General features: G+C 40.3%; 1 protein-coding gene across 1 annotated transcript in view; it reads right to left on the bottom strand.

Moving 5' to 3' along the window:
• The window catches only part of sit (stuck in traffic), a 40,538-nt gene extending 20,765 nt beyond the window's left edge, over positions 1 to 19,773 (bottom strand). The window contains exon 1 of the mRNA XM_019045715.2: positions 19,201 to 19,773. The gene's annotated coding sequence lies outside the window, so the exon portion shown is untranslated. The remainder of the gene's footprint in view (positions 1 to 19,200) is intronic.
• Positions 19,774 to 20,683: the final 910 nt, after the last annotated feature.

Genomic DNA, 20,683 nt, shown 5'->3' with positions numbered 1-20,683 from the left:
TACGAAAACTATAAGAAAAGTTAAATACTTCACGTTTATTAGGCGATTTGATCTGTATCTTGGCTAAAATACACATGAAAAAAAAAAAAAAGGCTTTTGGATCCAAAGTCCAGACTCTCAAAACATTTGACAAAGAACGATACCTACTCTTGATTCAATCGGATTTTGGCTCGAATCGAAAGGCAAGCCCGCAAGCCTCTTAATTTAAGCGCGTTTTCTTTTGATTCAAGAGTTTTTTAAATAAAATTTTTTTAATAGTCTAGAATCTGGTTTCAAGTGACTTTTTTATAATTAAGACATTTTGCCCGATATGTCAACCCTTTGGCGTAACAATTTCTACTTTAGCCCTGTTTTACACTTAAATCCATGCTTTCTGAGGCTCATGCGGAAATCGAGAAACGCCTCTACGCCAGAGGAGCGACGAACTGGACGCATGTAAATCAAAAGTAACTATATATCTTTTGATATGAGCCCTGAGATCCATATGAATACATGCATGACAGGCCCCATGACACAATGGTTATAGTTCCTTTTCCTCCATATACATCCAATTATGATGTCCATGAAGCCTTTGAAGGGGATCCAATCAGAAATGGGTTCCACACGGCACCGCGGGCTGATTATTGAAATTGATACACGAAGCTGTAGACAAAGGAGAAAAAAGAAGAAAAATGGAGCAATCTTATTGATTGAAACGGGTTTTCGTTATAGACTAAAGGAGAACATGATGGACTAACTGTAGGGTCTCTCCTCGGTTTCCGTTGGTTAGTCTATTGCTTAGCTAGTTCATTGCAACCACCCACTTCCACCAATAGGATCGCTATATTTTACCCATGTCTCCTTTGTCTATACCTTCGTCTATCGATTTCGATCAGCCCGCCATACCTACTCTGGGTATGTATTGATGTATAGAGCCGCTTTTATAGCGCTCTTTGGCGCTCTGCATGCGACACCCAGCCGCCAAAGTTCCCTCTCCTCCCGAAGTCCTTCAGGGAGTTGGCAAACCCTCATCTCCTCTAAAACCCCCTGTCGCCACCCTTTCACTGGGCGTCCCCTTCGTCTCCTCCCAGGTGGAACCCAATCAAGTATCTTCTTTGGCAGTCTTTCGTCCGGCATTCTATTGACATGACCATACCAGACTAATATAACACCCACTCTAAACTCGAGGATTGACAATGATGAACCTAATGAGACGTCAAGTGGTCGTCGAGGATCTCGGTCGCCGTCGTCCCGTCTCGTTCACGTTGAGTCTCGCCGTGACGACTCATCGGGCGACTCATCATCGTCATCGTCATCGTCATCGTCGTGGTACTGCGTTCGTCGGCTGGGCATCGACCCGTCGAACTGTGCCAACCGCGCCGCGCGTCCTCTCGCCGTGCGCCTGTCGAAACGAAACGCAACCTCCGGCTGAACTTGACGAAGGTATGAGTGCCCCCCCCCCCTTCCGATTCCCCCGGCGTCGCGACGCTGCGCCGCTTCCCGGCCCACCTGCCCGCGGTCGGCACCGCAGCGTCACGCGCCCCGGCCCCCTCCACTTTCGCTATCGTTCACGCTCGATTCAAAAAAAACTATGTCGATTACGGTCCTGCCCGAGCTTGTTACCACCGGCTCACCACTTTGACATCGTTCCGAAATTTGTCTCCCCAAGTTGCGCAGTCGGCGACTCCGTTCGGCCGAGCCACGGAGCGACAGGTCTCCGCGCACGTTCCGCGTGTCACGGAATCGTGTTTTCATGGTGGATTTTTTCGGGTTTTCGGGTATAAACAGAAATGAGAGACCCTTTATCGGTATCTTGGCAATGGTGCAAGCTTTTACATTCGGGACTCCAACATTCAACTGTTGACTTACCTGCTAGGTGGATGTTGAACAACGTGTTGGATTTTTCGTTCGGGAAACACACAAAAGTTCTGTAAACTTGTTTGGTTCATCGTTACCCGAAGCTCATCATCCACCTATTGCGGATGATGACTGTTGCTCCCTTATAATTGGACTGCATTTTGCAATTTGGAATTATAAATTCTGGCTCTTCTAGAAAAACACTTATGTGCAAATGGAGACTGATGGCACATACGTTGTTTTTAAACCGGGCCAGAATTTATAGTTCCAAATTGCAAAATGCAGTCCAATTATCCGTAAGGAAGTGTTGAATCCCCGAAATTAGACGTTTCCATCTGTCGCCAAGAAGCCAGTGGAGGGTCTCTTGTCTCTGGGTATAAAATACAAAGAGGGCTGAAACTCACAGGTTGTTGGAGAACAAAAATTTGTAACGATGCGTTTTGGCCCTAATCATCCTTAGCTTCGTGCAACCCCCTCCCCCAATAAGTTTACCAAACACAGGGTCGTTTTCTGAACTGATTGCTCGATACGTCTTTGAACAGCAGACTAAGAAGTAGGTCAGCAGTGTTGAATGCTGGAGTCCTTGAAGTAAAACCATCCACCTTTGCGAGATACTAGCGGGGAGTTTCTCCATATCATTGGAGAGAGATGTAGAACAGTCTTGTGCGACTCTAATAAAGGTGAATTCCGGAAATTTATTTGCCCACAACATTCAATGTAATCAATGTTTGAAGGCAGGGGCGGTGTGGCCAGGGGTGCTAGGATGCTGAATCACTCTAAAAATTCTGACAAATGGCTCAGGGAACCCCAGCACGACTCCTCTAGGAGCCCCCAAAACTTGAAAACCCCACATTATGGAAGGCTTTAGATTAGTAAGGGGAGCCTCCCACCCGAGGGAAGGGGCCCCGAAAACGTGTCAGCACCCCAAAAATTTTCGAGCCAGACCGATAGTTCTTGACTGACTTACCAATACTGACTGATGGACGCGAAAGTATGCTTCAAATATTCGGATAATTTGCTAAGCAACGAAGGTCATACTTCCATTGTTTTACATGGTACGAACAATTTTTTCTTTATTTTTCAGTATCATTGGTCTCCATGTATTTGAAAATAGACCGTCGAAGTTCAATCGGTAGTTCCGATAGGATCAACCTTTTCATACCTTTCACATACCTTTTTTTAAAACTTTTTTTCATAAACGCCGGGTGGCTAAATGAGGAACACACGAACACAACCCTGCAAGTTAGCTTGCATTACTGCCTGGCGTCTTGCGTCATAAGAAGCAAGTGCTGTAGGCTGTTTATACCTTCATTCATTTTAAGGATTGAAAGGTCAGCAAAGTCTGAAAATGGTGACTCTATCAGTATTAGCGAATCATGCAGTGATACATCAAAGGAGAAAAGTGCAAGCTCATTTGACAAAAGTGGCGACTGGTTATACGCTCTGAAGCACCAGTGGCGTGGCGTGCATTGCGATGTATCGATTGATCTGCCATCTAAACCTATTGAACAGGATCGATAAACAGGGTGTTCGCAAAGTACACCTTAATAATCGATTCTTTCCCATAGCTTCAAATGGGAAATTTTTGATACTCGATCATCTACGCTTCGCCAATGTAAAGCACAACCAACAAAAAAGGGGTACTTGGTGAAGATGCATAGACCACAGAACAACTTTTGTTGGGGCGTTGCCACTACTTTCAGAACACTGTCTCTACAGCACATACTTTCATTTACTACTGACCGGAGTAAAAGCTAAATATCTTTAAACCTCCGTTTTGAAGTTTGAAATGAAGAGTCCAGAAAATTACGCTCTTATTGATTATCGGTTGAATTAATCACCGATAACTGTCCTAACGAAAGTATTTAAAAATGAAGTATTTAAGTATTTTAGCCATCTCGTGAGGCACATACAAAATAGACACAAAGCACGAGAAAGGCACTATTATTATTTTTTGAACGAGGGCGATAGAGTCAATTGCAACATGTCGAAATTGCCGAAGTCGGTTAGTTAATTTTTGTGCTAATATGAACAACAGCTGAGCAAATTTCCTGGAGAAAAGAATGATTTTTTTTTCACACCCTTTAGGACAATTCCAGATAGATACTCTCAATATTCAGTCCGTAAGAAAAGGAACTGTGAGTGGTTTTTTTGAGACCCTCCAAAGGAATTACGCCCCTGGCGGCCTTGTCCATAGTATCGATTAAAATACGTCGAAAGAATGACGATGTGGCAACTAGCGGTGACTTTTTGTTTCAGTCCAAGATGATTGATTTGCATATTTACTTGAATGGAAGCATTAAGATACAAAATGAGAATCTAATTTCGAGAGGTAGCTAGTTTATCTAATGGAGCTCTTGCATATAAGTTTATTCTTGTGTAAAATTTTGCGAGAAATACGGTGATACCGTGGGTTTTCTTTGAAACGAACTCTCAAGCTCAAAAAAACTCGCACACTGTTAAAAAGTTTCAAAGGCGAGGGGCTCAAAGTCAGAGTTGGCTCTCAGAATCATAATGGAGTTGGCTCCACGCTACGCTAAGAGTCGACCTAGTCAAACTCTCCATGGACAGATATGTAGGGAGGAAATGCACCAATAGCTCCAGTTAATGTATTTCGACGGTGGAACTCTCAAACCACGTATCTCGTTTGCGGTGTATTAGAATCCACGCTCCCACTTCATTTTTTAGAGGAAAAAAATGAACACCATTCCTTGAAGTTTTCACCGAATTTTCCACGCACAGAAAAAGAAAATCACAGTTATCCATTTAGAAAAATAAAGTATAACATAGGAAGTCTGCGACATCGCAAACTGAGATACGTAGTTTGGGAGTCTTGCCATCGTCGTCTTGTCGATTTGTTCCGTATACCATGTATGCATGAAGTGTTGGACTAGATGTACAAGAAAAATCACGGTAGTTTCTAAAGAGGAATAGAGAAAGAAGGGGGAAAGAAGGAAAAGAAGGAGGAGAGAGAGAGAAGGAGGCGAAGAAGGATAAGATGAATGAGAATGAGAAAAAGAAGGAGAAGGAGAAGGAGAAGAGAAGGAGGAGGAGAAAAGAAGAAGAAGAAGAAGGGCAAGAAGAAGAAGAGGAAGACGGAAAAGAAGAAGAAGCAGGAGGAAAAGAAGAAGAAGCAGAAGGAAAAGGAGAGGAAGGAGGAGGAGAGGGAGAATAAGACTTCGAATTGAGAGAAACAAATCAAAGAATTAAGAGAAAAAAATCAAAGGGTTGGAGAAGAGGTAAGGAAGTTGGAAGGGAAAGGAGTGTCGGTTGCTAAACCTCACATGGCAGGCAAATCAGGATGATAAGTTTGAGCTGGAAGAAATTGCGCAAAGCTTGCTCAATAAGCGGCCTGAACAGAGGAGAGTCGGATAATTAACTTAGGCACAATTCATCGCGAAACTGGCGCAGGAGCATCGCGCACGGGGCTTATTTTGGAGCGCGACTCCATTCCGCGGAGAACAGCTCATTTAGTGGCATTTAGTGGTTTAGTCTTTAAAGTTCACAGAGGAGCAACAGACATAGTCGAACATCAATCAGCCGATACGCCCGAGTGTTGGGAGAGGTCAGTTCGCTCGGCCTAGACCACAAAGCACATAGAGCCCTAATCTAATGAAGCGAGCTGGGGTCAATGGGTCATGCCCCGTCTTACCAACTCCAAGCAGGGTGGATTGCAGGAAATAAAATATGAAAGATTTGAAATTTCAGTGAAATATTTCATGATAGTCCATACAACTGTAATATATTTCATATTTTCGGGAGCCAGAGTATGCAACCCGCATTAATAAACAGATAATCCAGAATTTGAACGATCCAAACATTTGTGGAATACGGAAAGCAAAGATATATATTGATGGTGGGACGAAGATTTTGAAACACCGCAAACAAGATACATGGCTTGGGAGCCTCACCATCGATATGTGAAATAGCCTTATGCACACATCTGATTGATATTGACTGCATTTTAATCTTTATTCAATCTTTATTCTTATTCATTCTTTATCTTTATTCATCTCTTTATTGGAGTCGAATATCCATACTCACAAAGTATGTTTCTATATATTTCATATATATCTGAAAATTCATGAAATATTACCTGTCGAATTTTAAGATTTTAAGGCTTTTCATATATTTTCTATATCTAATAGCTATTGCAGTTTTTTCAGAAGGTCAATGAATGTCAAATTAAAACTTAAAAATAAAGAAAATGGCTATATTAACACAGCAATTATATTAGATTGTTTAGTAGGTAAAGTTCAATTTTCGCACATTCAAACAGTGGTGTGCACATTCAAGGAGTTCACATACTAACGATTCTAGATTTTTTCAAAGAACGTGCCGGGGTAAAATATCCATTCTGTAATCAAAAATAACGATAGATTTTGTGTCCTCCTCATGTGAGTCTTGAACTTCCGTATATTACTTGGTTTCGCCGAAATGGACCCAGGCATCCGAAAAGAAGTTAGCGATAGTAGTTCCGTCTCGACTCCTAAGTTTGTTTACAATTGAAACAAGACGGACGTGATCAAACGGCTCTGGATTGACTTAACTGTTTTCCAGTGTTCTCTCATCAAATTTTAGAATTGCATCAGATTCCGTGTGACCCAGTTAATGTTTGCAAACAGCCCGGATGGAACAGCTCCAATGCCGGGTAAACATAGACGTGGATAGATCAGATAGATTTGACAATTAACAAAATTTAACCCTATATTTTGGACTATGGGAAAGCAGCAGAATGCACCCGCATATTTTTGGATTTTACTCATTAAATGCATGGTATCGACTGCGACTAACTATATACTTTAATTGACCGCTGTTAAGTTTGTTAAGTGAGTCTCAAGCCTGCCAAATGACGGTTGGTTACGTCGAGGGAGGGAGGGGTAAAAAAATAGAAAAAATGGGTGACGTAATTTATAGACGGCCCCAAATGAACGAATCCTAATGCGTGAAACTTCCTGAAAATATTGTCTACCTGATTAACGCCTTCAATCTCGTCGAATATGCAACAATTCTACCACTGAGCGTAAATACGGAAAACACGTTTTAAGGCGTTATGCTTTATTCATGTGTTATTTTCCAACCAATGTGCAACGGAACAAAAATGTCCCGAACGAATGCCTCTATAAGCCCAACGATTTCTTTAAAGTCGTCTTTAACTTAGTCCGAGGCTGTGAACGTGTGTCCTTTTTGGAGTTAAAATGCACCTGCTAGTTGGACTACATTTTGCAATTGAACTATAAATTCAGGCCCGGTTTAAAAAAACGTATGTGCCATTAGTTTCCCTATGCACATAAGTGCTTTTGTAGATGCGCCAGAATTTATAGCTCCAACATGCAAAATGCAGTCCAGTTATGAATTTGAATATCCGCACCTTACTCAATATCGTCAAAAAGTTGGCATATCGAAAGGTGAAATTCCTAAACCACGTATTTCGTTTGTACAGTCTAAAAGTCTCCGCTCCTATTTTACTTCTTAAAAGGACAACAAATAAACATTATTCCTTGAGCATTTTTCAGAATTTACTTCGCACAGAGAAGAAAAATCACGGAAATTTTTAAGAATTGACTATGAGTCGTTCTCCAATTAAAAAATAAGGTATGACTGGAAGCCTTCAACGTCGCAAACGAAGATACGTGGTCTGGTAGTTTCACTGTCAACATATGCTCTCAGTGTTTAGTGGCTTATGTAAGAAATCCTTTCTACGACGCGATTTTATGGTGGGAGAAGGGACCACACTGAAGCATGATAACCTAGGACCAATAGCTTGTCATGTTTCGCGATGAATCGATTGATCTGCGTTTGAACTTATGGAAAAGGATCGATTGTCAAGAAGTTTGCAACAAACACCTTGATATCTGTAAATCGACGGCTTCAAATGAAAAAATATCGATAGTTGAGACTGAGATTTGTCGGTTCTTCCATATAGAGGTGCAAAATCCATCGATTGGAGTCCCTTTATACCCAGAGTTAAGACATCTCGATTATCAACTGGCCCGGGCTGGCCATGGTGTCACAAAAGTGTGCACCCCAACCTAGCCGAATTCACCTACTTGCCGCTCATGGGCCGCCTGGCCTGTATTTTGCCGCCCCCTTCTTATTCGTTTTGAAACATCAATAAAAACCATCAAATGAACGTGCCAGCGGGGGAAGAGTGCATAAGACGCGTTTACTCGTGTTGAACACATGTTTTGGGAAAACCCTGTCAACACTAGCACAAGTTCACGGAACTTTGCGCGAAAGTTAAGTTTCGGAAACCTATCTCTGTGTGGACAAGACCTTCCATTCATAAGAAATGAACGAAAAATTATAAAAGAACAAACATAAATGTGGCTTAATGATTTTAACTTCCGCCGCCGCGCCGCGCAGACCGCACCGTGTTTGGCGTAATGCGTGAAGTATTAACGCAGTCTTGTAGGCGCTATGCGTTTCACGCTGTCCGCCTCCGCAATGACCGCACTGTCTTTGACGGAATGCGTGAAGTATTCGTGCAGTCTTGTAGGCGCTAATATGAGTCACATGCCGATCGCCGCGCCGAGGGCTTCTCCTTTTTATCTCGAGTCCTCGTCATCATTTCTCTCTAAGTCGCGCCGTTCCAGGCCAAATTGCGTGTTTGATTTCTCTCTTAACTTGACTAATTAAAGGTGCTGTCTCTTGTATCACTGAAAGACGACAAAATTAGAAATTACTATACTCTCAGGAAATGAGAGATTTTGTCGCTTTTTCTCATTCGTAATTTTTTTTCTAAATTCGATTTTTTTTATACTTACATTTAAAAAATTGCAGAATTTGCTGTCCCCTATAGATTTGCCGCCATGAGCTGCGTCCCATGTGGCCACCCCCTTAATCCGGCCCTGCATCCCAACGAACTATATTGAGGGATAAGGCTAAGGAATCTTGCAATGTCTGTCATCCGGAAATAACACCATCAACAAAACCGACCAAAACCTAACGAAAGAAATTGCAATAAAATAAAATGAGATTGATTTGTGAATAATTTCTTCATCTGTTTTCATTTTGATGCGAAGAAAATAGCAATTTATTCTTGATAAATCACAATTAAGTTATGTTTCAATTATTTTTGTTTACATTCGAGCCACTACCATCTCGGTGCACTCTTTTGTGACTCCATGAGCGAGAACCAATGAGAATTGGTTTTTTTTAGGCCACTTTCAGCCCAACCAAGCTCGATCAGAATTGAGATGTCGTAACCCTGGGTATTCTACCATCGATGATTCCGCACTGCACCACTGGCCAATCAGAGGCGCCAACAACGCGGCAAGGTTCGCGAAGTGGGCGAGTTCCGTTTGTCTGATTGTGATGCCGATTGTAAGTCAAGGACGCAAATTATTAGTCACTGTAGCATTGGTCAGTCGTCGTGTATCGATGATTCGCTCATTTCCTTAGCCTCGAAAGTTTTGGGCAGTGATCCATCCGCTGCTCTTGAACTTGCGTTGCGCTCCTGAACTTGCTTCGTGTGTCCAACTGTCCACCCTCCCCTGACTCGTCCAGCGTCTAAATTATCCTTCGCGCATCGGAGAGTAGTACTGCCGTGCTAAGGAAAAACACCGTATGAGCCTTTGGACGTTGTTGTATTTTCGTCAATAAAAATTGAATCCACTGGGAAAGTTTTGAGTATTTTTTTTTCAACTTTGCCGGACAATTTTGTTGGCAATTTAATCTAAAATGTCTGAAAATTTCAAGGAAAAATACGTAGAATTACCTCAAAAATACATTTTTTACACAGGGAACTTCCGCAACTCTTGAATGTTCATACATCGTTTTTCCTTGGCAAGAAAGAGAACTACCGTGCTCCCGAAGAGAGCAGTAACAACCATATTTTCCATACCTACTTTCCTTCAAAATTATATTATTCTAATTTATATAAACTGACAGAATCAACCAAAAAAAGCCAACTTCGTTTCATTTGTAAAGATGAACGAGAGTTGTGAGAAATTAGTGATTGCGCAAAAATTGACGTCATCTAAGACGAAGCTGCAGTGAGTCCACATTATTTTGCGAAAGAGCAGTAAGTATTTTCTGCGGTCTAGTGCAAACTGTGCCACCTCTCTGCCGATTTTTAACCTTGAAATTTGTTTGTTGTGTGACCAAAATGGAATGACGCGATCATCGTGTAGAAGATAGTCTCTACTACTACTTGGCTACTTGGTGTCTACTGTCTTGGCTTATGCAGAGTCTATACGAGGGGAGGTAAGGGGTCACACCCGGGATTACAGAACCCTCCTTTTAAAATTTTTTTTTCCATTATAAAAAATTGTCAAGGTTTCCTGCGTATTTTTTAGACGAATGGACGAGGAGAGTCGAACTAAGCTTACGCAATTCAAAAGAAGGGCTGAGATGTTGGCTTATGGGTGGCTTACAGGGAGTTGGAGGTCAAAAAGTCGGAAAAATGGCTTAAGTAGTATTTACAGATACTCTCACAAAAGTCTTCTCTTTAACTCCTTCTGTTTGCCTTACTTTACGTTGTTCCTTCCTCACTCTCCCCCTAAAAAGAAAAAATCACCCGTTTTTAAATCTGTTAACGTGGCGTAGCTGAAGTTAATACACGCGGTTTTTTTTTTTTTTTTTTTTTTTTTTTTTTTTTTTTTTAAATATTCCTCTGGGACATAGTTAATTTCAGACACGCTACGATTTAGCATCTCGAGATAATTGAATAATTCATAATTGTTAAAACATTAACATTTTTTTAACACAATTTCCTGATAAAGTTAAGATCTTTTAGAAGAAAACCCATCAAACTAACCGCTACACAAGTGATAAAATTTCCTACTGTATGATATTTTTTTTTTTTAAAAAAAAAACATCTGGGGAAGAGAGAGAGGAGTAGGTTAAAACACCTGTAGACGCAAGACAGCTCGATCACATTGGACGATTTGGTTAAAATTGTATTAATTTTCCTCACAAGGTATTTATGGTAAAAAGATTCAGCATTGTCCCAGTTTCTTCCACTAATCGCTCATATTTTCCCAATCAATGCTTATTGGTATGTTTCATCATGACCTATATACACTGGTCTAGACATAGACTAGACGGTTCATTCTTCTGACCCATCACCTCTGCATACAGCGTGCGTCTAATTACCAAAATTATCTTTTCCACAACAATAGACGGGCAATGCGACTTGACCTCGACGAGATTTATGCACCTTTGGGCTTGAACTTTTGACAAAAACAACAAAAGCAGTGGCAGCACGCGTTTCCTTGAAAAACATTTGATTTCTAATCAGTTGGATCAATTAATTATCCTATAACTCTGCAAAAGGTCCACAGTGACCAGTAAAATTTTGACCATAAGGGGGAAGAGGGCTCAGATTTTGTGAATGATGTTAAGTAAATGGGCATAGTTAGCTGATGAAACGGCCTAAATTAATATCTAGCCTGAGTCGATTGAAATTTACAACCTTCCGAATGCTTTCTATGAACACATGTACTTTAGAATGGCCGGCTTGTTTACGTCCTTTATCAAATTTTCACTGACATCCGATGCCATAAAAAGTTATTATATTTTCGCCTCGACTGATCCAAAGCAAATATCGATTCAATTTCACTCTAAAAATTGTCAGCACGTTCTTGTCACTGTCACTCTTACTACTATCAGAGCGAGAGTTCTAAACACACCTACAACCTGGAATTTAGCACATTTACGGACAGATAAATCGCAGATGACACTATTTTTGAACGGATTCATATATCCGCTTGTTTTAATAAATTGACATCGCGTTATACCGCACATCAAAAAGATTACTCCTCAGCGAGAAAAAAAATCGGTTAAGGATAGCTTCGATTCACGTTGAACACCAAACTTTTTCGGTTTATATGTGATCGGTATAGATATGACATGCTATCAAAAGTCAATTAATATTCTAATGGTCAAGGTTGTCGAGGAAATTAAAAACCTGTCATAGATTCGTTTTTTGGATCCTGAAGAGAGTGAGTAATCTACAGCGCAATGAATAAGCTGTTAAAAAATGTAACCAACCGAGAGGTCACATACGTATTTTTTGCACAGAAGGATTTTGCTCGGTGTACCTGCAGACATCGTCAGTTGTAACGGATGTATGTAAGATCCCCCCGAATTAGAATAAAACGTACATCATTGTTCGGAGCTTTCAGACTTACGAACCACCAAGAATGATCTAAAGGCCCACACTGTGTTTAGCAATGGATAAGGTGGGCCGAAACACCATGACTCACTATTTCTTTGTTAATAACAAGAAAACTAAAAATGAAGTCTCATGCCATCAATCTTGATGCTTCTGAAAGAGTTTACAGGACGTTTCGTAGCTCAACCTTCACCAAAGGTTGTCCCAAAGAGGCCAGCACCCACTTATGCACCAAGATAAAAATTCATTCATTTTTCACACGAAGTACCATTCACACTTTTTGGAGCCTATCTCATATGCAATTATTGTCAAGGACAAATTGATGGCAAGCCAATTACAGCTTAAAATACGTATCAAATTAAAAATTAAGAGAATGAAGGAGCTGTTGTTTTATAAACTCGGAAAATCTTATCCTGAAATTTTTTGGTCTCTTCTTTCATTTTCGCCATTCATAATGTTGATTCATGCGTAGCATTGAAACACCTCCTGATATGTTTATCCTTACATGAAAAGAAAAAGAAGTGATTTTTAAGCCGACTGGGAATGATTTTTTCTTAACGTAAAATGCTGTAATTGGTATTCTTTTGTCATACAAAAATCAACGTTTTTTTACGCAAAACCCAATTTTGTTTATTTATTTATTTTTATTTTCGCAAATTGAGTAATTTTTAGTCAGAAAATGACCAAATTTTGAGGGAAAAGGAGACAAAATGCGAAAAAAAATCTGACTGGAACCATTTGTTCTTATAATAATTTGGAAATATTATTGGTGTGTGTTGTCCAGTCATCATAACTGGTAGGACTGGTAGGTATTAATACGAAACTTCTCGCTTCTTTGTCCCGGAAACAAAAATTCTCTGAAAACTTTAGAGATGGGTCATTTTTGTGCTGAGGAAAACGGGCCAATGTCCATTCCGTGAGAAGTTAAACATATTTTTTTTTTTTTTTTTTTTTTTTTTTTTTTTTTTTTTAAATAAAATAAATAATAGTAATATTAATTGTCTTACATGTTTCATTTGACTCTAAAAGACATGTTCCAGCGATGATCCGCAGTTGAGAAGTTGTGAAGTGCAGTTGAAAAGTGAACGATTCGTTTCATTCCAAATTTCGTTAATCTGTGAGGTAGCCATAAGAATACAAGTATGTTTCGTGCATCCTCGATTTTTAATTGACTCATCGTCACTCGATCGGAACGTCTGAGATACATCAGTACTGATGATTAAAATGGCTGATATATTCGCTAATTCTCAATTACTCTTGCGTAATAATGGCGAGATTTGCCGAAGAGCAGGACGCGTTACGATATTGTACCACATTAATTCTCTACAACACGAGGTTCTTCTCCCTTATTCTTTATTTTTTATTTTTATCAACGATAAGGTTGCGGTTTTGATGGGGCTCATCGTGAAATTATTCTTTAATTTCGGCACTGTCGCACGCGCTCTGGTGTTTTTACCCAACAAGTCTCGATGGTTTTGGAACTTTATAGCCTTGTCACAATTCTTGCGGTTTCTCATCAATAACGCGGAAAGAATAACATTGCTGTCGTTTTCCACGAAAGTTTAATCGTTACAAAATATCATCCGGGCTCTGTTTTGAGTTCCTAATTTGTAGATCCATCATCTTTCAGGACAATTCTTGACGCTGCTGCATCCTCTGGATAGTTGTAACTGTTGCATCAGCAAACTTCAATATCTCTGATTGACACTTTATCGCCTTACTACACGGAGAAAAAAACTTCGTGCGTGGGACCCGAAGTTTAGGTCATATGGATCTCTGAAGTTTTCGGATTGAGCATCTGAGCACTTAGGGTCTAGCTGCAGAAATTCAGGTCAGACATCTGAAACTTCAGTTCTTACATCTGAAGTACTTCAGTTCTTACATCTGAAGTACTTCGGATGTGAGAACCGAAGTTTTTCGGATGTGAAAACCGAAGTACTTCGGATGTAAGAACTGAAGTTTCAGATGTCTGACCTGAACTTTGGCAGCTAGACCTTAAGTGCTCAGATGCTCAATCCGGAAACTTCAGAGACCCATATGACCTAAACTTCGAGTCCCACGCACGAAGTTTTTTTCTCCGTGTATGACATACGTTCAATAAATCATATTTGATTAGAAAGTCGGGGACGACTATTGCGCGATTTTCCTTTTTTTGCGCTATGATTTCCCAAGTAAATTAGGAATGAATTTTCATAATAAAAAAAATTACTTATTATGAATCATACGCATGGGAGCTTGGATAGAAACACAGACAATTAGAATCGTCAGAGGTTACTGCGATGAAAGTTCTGAAGATACCATAAGACACAAATCCATGACTAGATGACTATCGCTGCATAAATACTGTTCTCTACAGCCGACCCCGAAAATTGAAGGAGATGAATTCGCGTCGTAATGTGCGTAACTCCTTTATCAGTCTCATATTCCCCTCGAGTCAATTCTGTTTCTCTCAATTCTAAAAGCTCCATTGGGCATCGGGCAGTCAGTTTTGATACGACTATGATTTACATTTGACGGCGCACAGTGGATCGAATTAATTGGAAAGGTCGGACATAATATTTTTGACTAAAATTGCAAATTTTGATGTTTATTTCGTCAAATTATAAACTTTAACGGGTGCTTCTAGTAGAAAATTTCACGAGGAAATCAACGGGACCACTTTTAGAACCTCAAAGTTATGTATAAATGGAGTTATACGCGGTTAAAGTTTACAATTTTCGTCCGAGTTCTCCCATTTGCTCGATCCACTGCGCGTCGCATCGGCCGTCGCACTCCTCTCCGATGCGATCCAGGTTCGATCCTGGCGAACGAAACTTTATTTTTAACAGGGTTGCAATTTTTCAAATTAAAAATTTCTTTCAATGTAATCCCCCAAAAAAGTAAACAAAAAAATCAACAGCAAGTTCAGGTTACTTTGAGTTCTACTTCTACTAATGCAAAATGTCGGTTGATTTTTCTTGCAGTGTAGCGATTCACCGATGAGAATCAAAGCGACGATTTGGTGCACTTACGCAAAATTAATTTATCCACGTTTTTGTAATGAGCCAATCAAGAATGGTGATCAAACTCTTCTTATGAGGGTACTCCAAAAAAGAAGGGGAAAAAAAACCACGAAAGAAGGTTTGATCAGTGTTAGGATTGATAATAGTTTGTGCTCCAACTACATGGCATGGCGAGGGTCTCTAAATTAGCGTAAACTTTACGAGGTCCTATGTAAAAAAACCCAACTTGCGTCCGTGTTCGTTACGCAAGTGGGTTACTCCCGCCTGACAGTGGAACGAGGCAACAGGTGTGGTTGGATATAATTTGGAAGTTCAAAAGTTTGTGTCTTCGTCAATACAAAACATAGTCGTTCAAAACTAACCCCATCGGTTTTTCTCGTAAAATTTTCTTTAATGGGCAACCATTAACATTTATTATAAGACAAAACTAACATCAAAATGTGCAGTTGTTGCCAAAAATTTCAGTGGATCATTCTACTGTGCGCACCTCCTCGTGAGCGGGACAGTGGTCGCTCCGTCGATTCTTATCGTAAGCTCTGCGAACCTCCTAGATTCCAAAATCCAGGTTCTCTCAGCCCGATTTATACGAAGTTAGTTGAGTTGCTCAACTATCCATCGCCCCAGCTCTCCACAAAACCGCATACCAAATTCGCAAATTTAACCTTCCACCAAAATTTGTTTTGACGTTTAGGTTGTCCAGACCACGATTCAGTAGCGAATTGAAACTTCTAAAAACGATCATGTCGGCAACATTTTGAGACCATTTAGCCACCAACAAGTTAATTAGTCGCAATATACCTGAGACAAGAGACTCTCCATTGGCCTCTTGGTGACAGGTGGAGGCTTTTAATTCGGGGATTCAACGCTTCCTTACGAACAAATATATAAAGGAGCAACTGTCATATTACCTACTAGGCATATGATGAGCTTCGGGTGACGTCATAAGTCAAACAAGATACTTGAACTTCGGCTGCTTTGCAAAAAGAAAGTCTCAACACGTTGTCAACCATCCACCTAGTATGTAGTAAGATGGAATTTTTTAGCCAACGTGCGTTAAAAGTCAGCATAAAGCTGGAAATCTTAATACAGAGGGAAAAAGCTCATATGAGTACAATTAGAGCTTTTTCCCTTTGTATTGAGATGTTCAGCTTTATGCTGATTTTTAACGCACGTTGGCTAAAAAATTCCAACGCAATCAGTCGCAATCAGTTTGTCCTAGTAGGTAGGTCAACAGTCGAATGTTGAAGTCCCAAAAGTAAAAGCTTCCACCATTAAAAACATACCAGTGGAGGGTCTCCTGTTTCTGGAATATACAGAGTAAAATCGAATCCATTTAAAGTTTGCTTTCTACAACATTTCGACGATAAAACCAATCTCGCTTTGCGGCGTTGCGGACCTTCTGTTATACTTTATTTATTTAAAATATAAATATGATTTTTCTTCTCTGTACGAGAATTCCGTGAAAACTTCAAAGAATGGTGTTAAATTTTTCTTCTTTAAAAAAATGAAATAGAAGCGGAGCTTCTAATATACCGCTAACGAGATACGTGCTTAGCAAGTTTCACCGGCGATTTTTTGGGTATTATAAATGAAATGAATCCTACCAGGACGGGCAAGTCAGTAAAAATCCTCTTGGATTCTGTTCACCAACAGACAAAAGTAATTTTTTATCTCTTGTGATCATCTGCGTTTGACACATTGGCGAACCGTCGACAAGCTCTCTGCGGTTCTCTGTTCTGAAATATGTTCCCCTGCGTTAAAAATATTCATTCTTTTATAGTTATTCGCCTCGATCATAAATTAAAAGCGTTCGGACTATCGCATTCAGTTGGTTTGGTTTTCTTCCATGGAGCATTTTGAGCTGTTTGGATTTTTGATTAGCGCATGTGATAGTCAAATCTAGTTTGGGTAATTCGTCATCCAAGTTCGACTGTTTTTCAGGAGAGGTATTAAAATAAATATGACTGGATTCCATCTAAATGAGTACTAAGGGAAGGAAAAATGATACAAAATCATGTCTTTTATATATCTAATTCTTACCCTGTCTTAATGTCCATTAACGGCTTTCCCCCCTATCTTATACCTAATGTTACACATTTTGTCGGAGATACAGTCTCTGAGGTATTCATCTGAAGAGGATTTTTTGGAATGAGGGATCTAAGATGTCTTTGTATTAAATCATTTATCGATGTCAGAGTCGTGTATCGAATTGACAAACTGAATAGGCATTTTTATGCGCAAATCTGCCCTTTGGTTGACGACTTTAGCTAGTACCTTGTTCGGACGCTGCGAGAGAGGAGGACTCAAGTTGAACTTTAACATTTTCGCAATTTATTTTTTTAACTTAAGATCCACAGTCATATGTTTCAGTCCGGTGGTCAGGTTAACGGTTTACCACCAGGCAATCGAAAGGATTTAGAGAGCGATCCTTGGGTTCTAATAATGGACTGAATGTTCAATATTTGACGAGCTTAAACGTTCAACCGAACATTCCGACAGGATATTGGCTCATCTCGCTACTCTATTTCATCATAGGCTTGTCTTTTTCCGCCTAAAATTTCTCTCACGTTCTAGTTTAGATAGAGTAAATATTACGATGAAACCAATAGTGGGTCAGTTGTGCTTGTCACGGAATCGTGTTTTGATGGTTTAAGTTTAAATATGAGCAAAAAATATACACCTGACGTTTAAACTGATTATTTTATTAAGTGTCACTAATCTAAAAACCTAAACCATCAGAACGCGATTCTGTAACCAGCGCAACTGGCCCATTTTACACTAATCCCTTGAAAACTTTACAACGACGGCCAACGTTTCATATGTTTAGGTATTTTCATAAAGTTGTATCTCAGTATAAATAAAGTATTCTGGAATAAAGTATAAATATTTCAGTTAACCCTGCGTTAGAGATATTTACGCAAAAGTATTTTGTTACGAGCACACGCATGTTTTCATTATAGGCAATTTTTTTAGGGCTAATGATTCGATGGTGTAAAAACGGAAAAAGAATATTTATTTCTAGGGTAGGCTCATTCAAAATAATATTTATTGATATTTTCGCACACTTCATCGTCAAAGTTCGCGTAAACTATTTTGAAATACAAATTTTATCATTATTAAAATTTTTTGGCGTTTATAATGATTGGATGATGCTAAAATCATATTTATTCCCAGGTCGAAAGCACTAAAATATTTGTAATGGATATAGTTTCACGTTTCAGTCGCAAAATGAGGTGGCTGTTCATTTACTTTTAAATTGAGATCATTACTTTTTCAAGAGGGCGGACAAGATCCATTTCAATAAAACATATTATTTTTCATGAAGTAATTGACGTAAGTTTTTGAGGCGACGATACTTCCAATTGACCTCTGGAGCTGAGATTTCGGTTCACCGAGATAAATTAGAAAATTCAAATTGCCTCAGTCTCATATCCATGCTAAAGTGTGACCCGCAGAAAATTATGAGCTCTATCCGGACGTCCGTCCGTCCGTGCAATGTAGATTCGCGAAACTTCAGTTCAATGAACTTAACTTGTTAACCCGGAAAAGTAACATGAAGAATCATAGAATCGAATTTTGATTATTTTCTGATGCCTCGTTTTCTGTTTTTGGATAGCCATTTTAGATGAGCATTTACACGCTGCAAAGAAAATTTTACTCACAAATTTCAGACGCTTTTGTTAAAAAAAGAAGAAAATAAATATATGAAATGATTACTTCAAACGCAGTAAATAGGGAACTACTTAAACGTGGTGCAAGTATTGTATTTTAACAAGGTGGAGACATGGTACTGGGTCCAAAAAATTTCGCGGGGAACCATTTCGGCAGTTTTGTACTGGTACCCATTAGAGTTAAAACATTTATTTTTCATTCTAATTATAATTTTGGGAACTTCTTGACTTTGTTTTCCCTGCGAAATGGTGTGGACCCAGCGCCATTTCTCCACCTTGTTGTCTACTGTTCGGGCCACTTCTTAGTATTTTTTTTTTCTCATATTGTATTTTATGTATACGTAGACAAAAATTCAAGGGATACACTTTGGATTCGACCTGGCTTTGATATTTACTCGGAGGAAAAAATCCCCACTAAACGGTGCTGGATAGCAGCGTTTGAATTTCAATTGAGTGCTATCCTTTTAACGTGGTTAAATGTATAACTCGAGGTAACAAAAAACACACAACAAAAATATAACACACACACAAGCACAGTAACAAAAATATTTAGAAAAAAAATGTTGCTTACCGACAAATAAAAGCAAATTAATCCAGAGCAGGTAGCAACAACGATGAATTAAATTCACATATAACTACGAAATTCCACAAATATGACAGATTTACAAAAATTAAAGCACGAATCACACTGTGAGGTCGCTGGGGGAAGGAGGGCTGGAATCCCTTCAGAGAAAAACAAATCGGATTTTTAAAAGTTCGAAGAAACACAAAGGATCCCGATTTAAAGTCATTAAAATCATGGGTGTTGACAGAAACAGGGACACAAGGGCGCGATGTCAGCTCATGGCTACGCGGCCGGGTCGGCGGGGTCCGGCTACGGGTCGGAGGGACATTTTCGAAATAATAATAATAAAAAAGCAAATCAGGGCGAAGAGCGGCGGTGGCGGGCGATTACGTTACGCGACCGAGCGGGAGTGGGCCAGGTGTAGTGGTCCAGCACTAATTTCACTTTCGGCGGAGACGCAGACGTCGTTACGAATGGTCTCGCGGAGAGCAGCAACGCTAGCGGTGCCCGGTGCCCGGTGCGGTGCGGTGTCAAGCCGTGAATTATCAGCTGAGAATCAAGAGCGCGCCGCGACGCCGCGCCGTGTCCGTTCACTGATAGCGACCTTAATCTTGGCCACCGTAACGAACGCGCCGTGACGTCATCGGGTCCCCCTCCCCCCCCGGGGGGACCGGAGGCGCCGGCGCCCGCGGCGAGATGCCCGCAAAAATTCGTGGGCACATACAACTGATAAGACACCCGGCTCCCGATGACGCCGCCGCTCTCCGAGGGGTTGTCGATCGTCGAAGAACGGACCAGACCGTGCGTTTAAGTCTCTGACTGTACGAAACAGTAGAAGAGGGTGGGGATCCAAAGGTTTTGGGGAACCCTATACAATGTCCCGGAAATTGTCAAAATAAAGGTACATTTTCGCCGTTACTGGGAATAATTTATCTTTGAACACCCCCCCCCCCTTCCCCCCACACACACATACCCTCATACTCACGCATCCCTAAAGATTTTTTCCTGGCTACGCCTCTGTTACGATGACATTATGCCGGAAGCAACCATAGTATATCGTGCTCGTATTTTTGAACTGTGCCCTAACGAATTCGGTCACTCTTGTCAAGTCGACTGTCATGGGTCAGTTATGCTGGTCACAGAATCTCTTTTTGATAATTTCAGATTACAGATCAGCAGAAAATAATAAGATTGATCCAAACACCAAACTCCTGCGTCCAATATTAACGGAAACATAGCCCTTCAAAAAAATTGGCGCACATAGTCATACATCGCAGAGGTACGCACTGTGGTAAACTAAAATAGATTTAAAATTAAACTTTGCCGCTATCGGCTATCCTAAGGTGAGTCCATCGTATTCAAATTTTCCAAAAATAATCTAGGTTTTTTCATTTCTATCGAACAGCCCAGCCCGTTGGGTGCGCGGACTGTTCAAGCCGCCCCTTGCGGCGGCTCTTGTGCCCTTTTACGGCTATCAAGGGGACCGGCC

The sequence above is a fragment of the Bemisia tabaci genome, chromosome 1, assembly GCF_918797505.1.
Source record: "Bemisia tabaci chromosome 1, PGI_BMITA_v3".
NCBI classification, from domain to species: Eukaryota; Metazoa; Arthropoda; class Insecta; order Hemiptera; family Aleyrodidae; genus Bemisia; species Bemisia tabaci.
The sequence above is the reverse complement of the archived record's forward strand: the minus strand, read 5'-3'. Positions and strand labels throughout refer to the sequence as shown.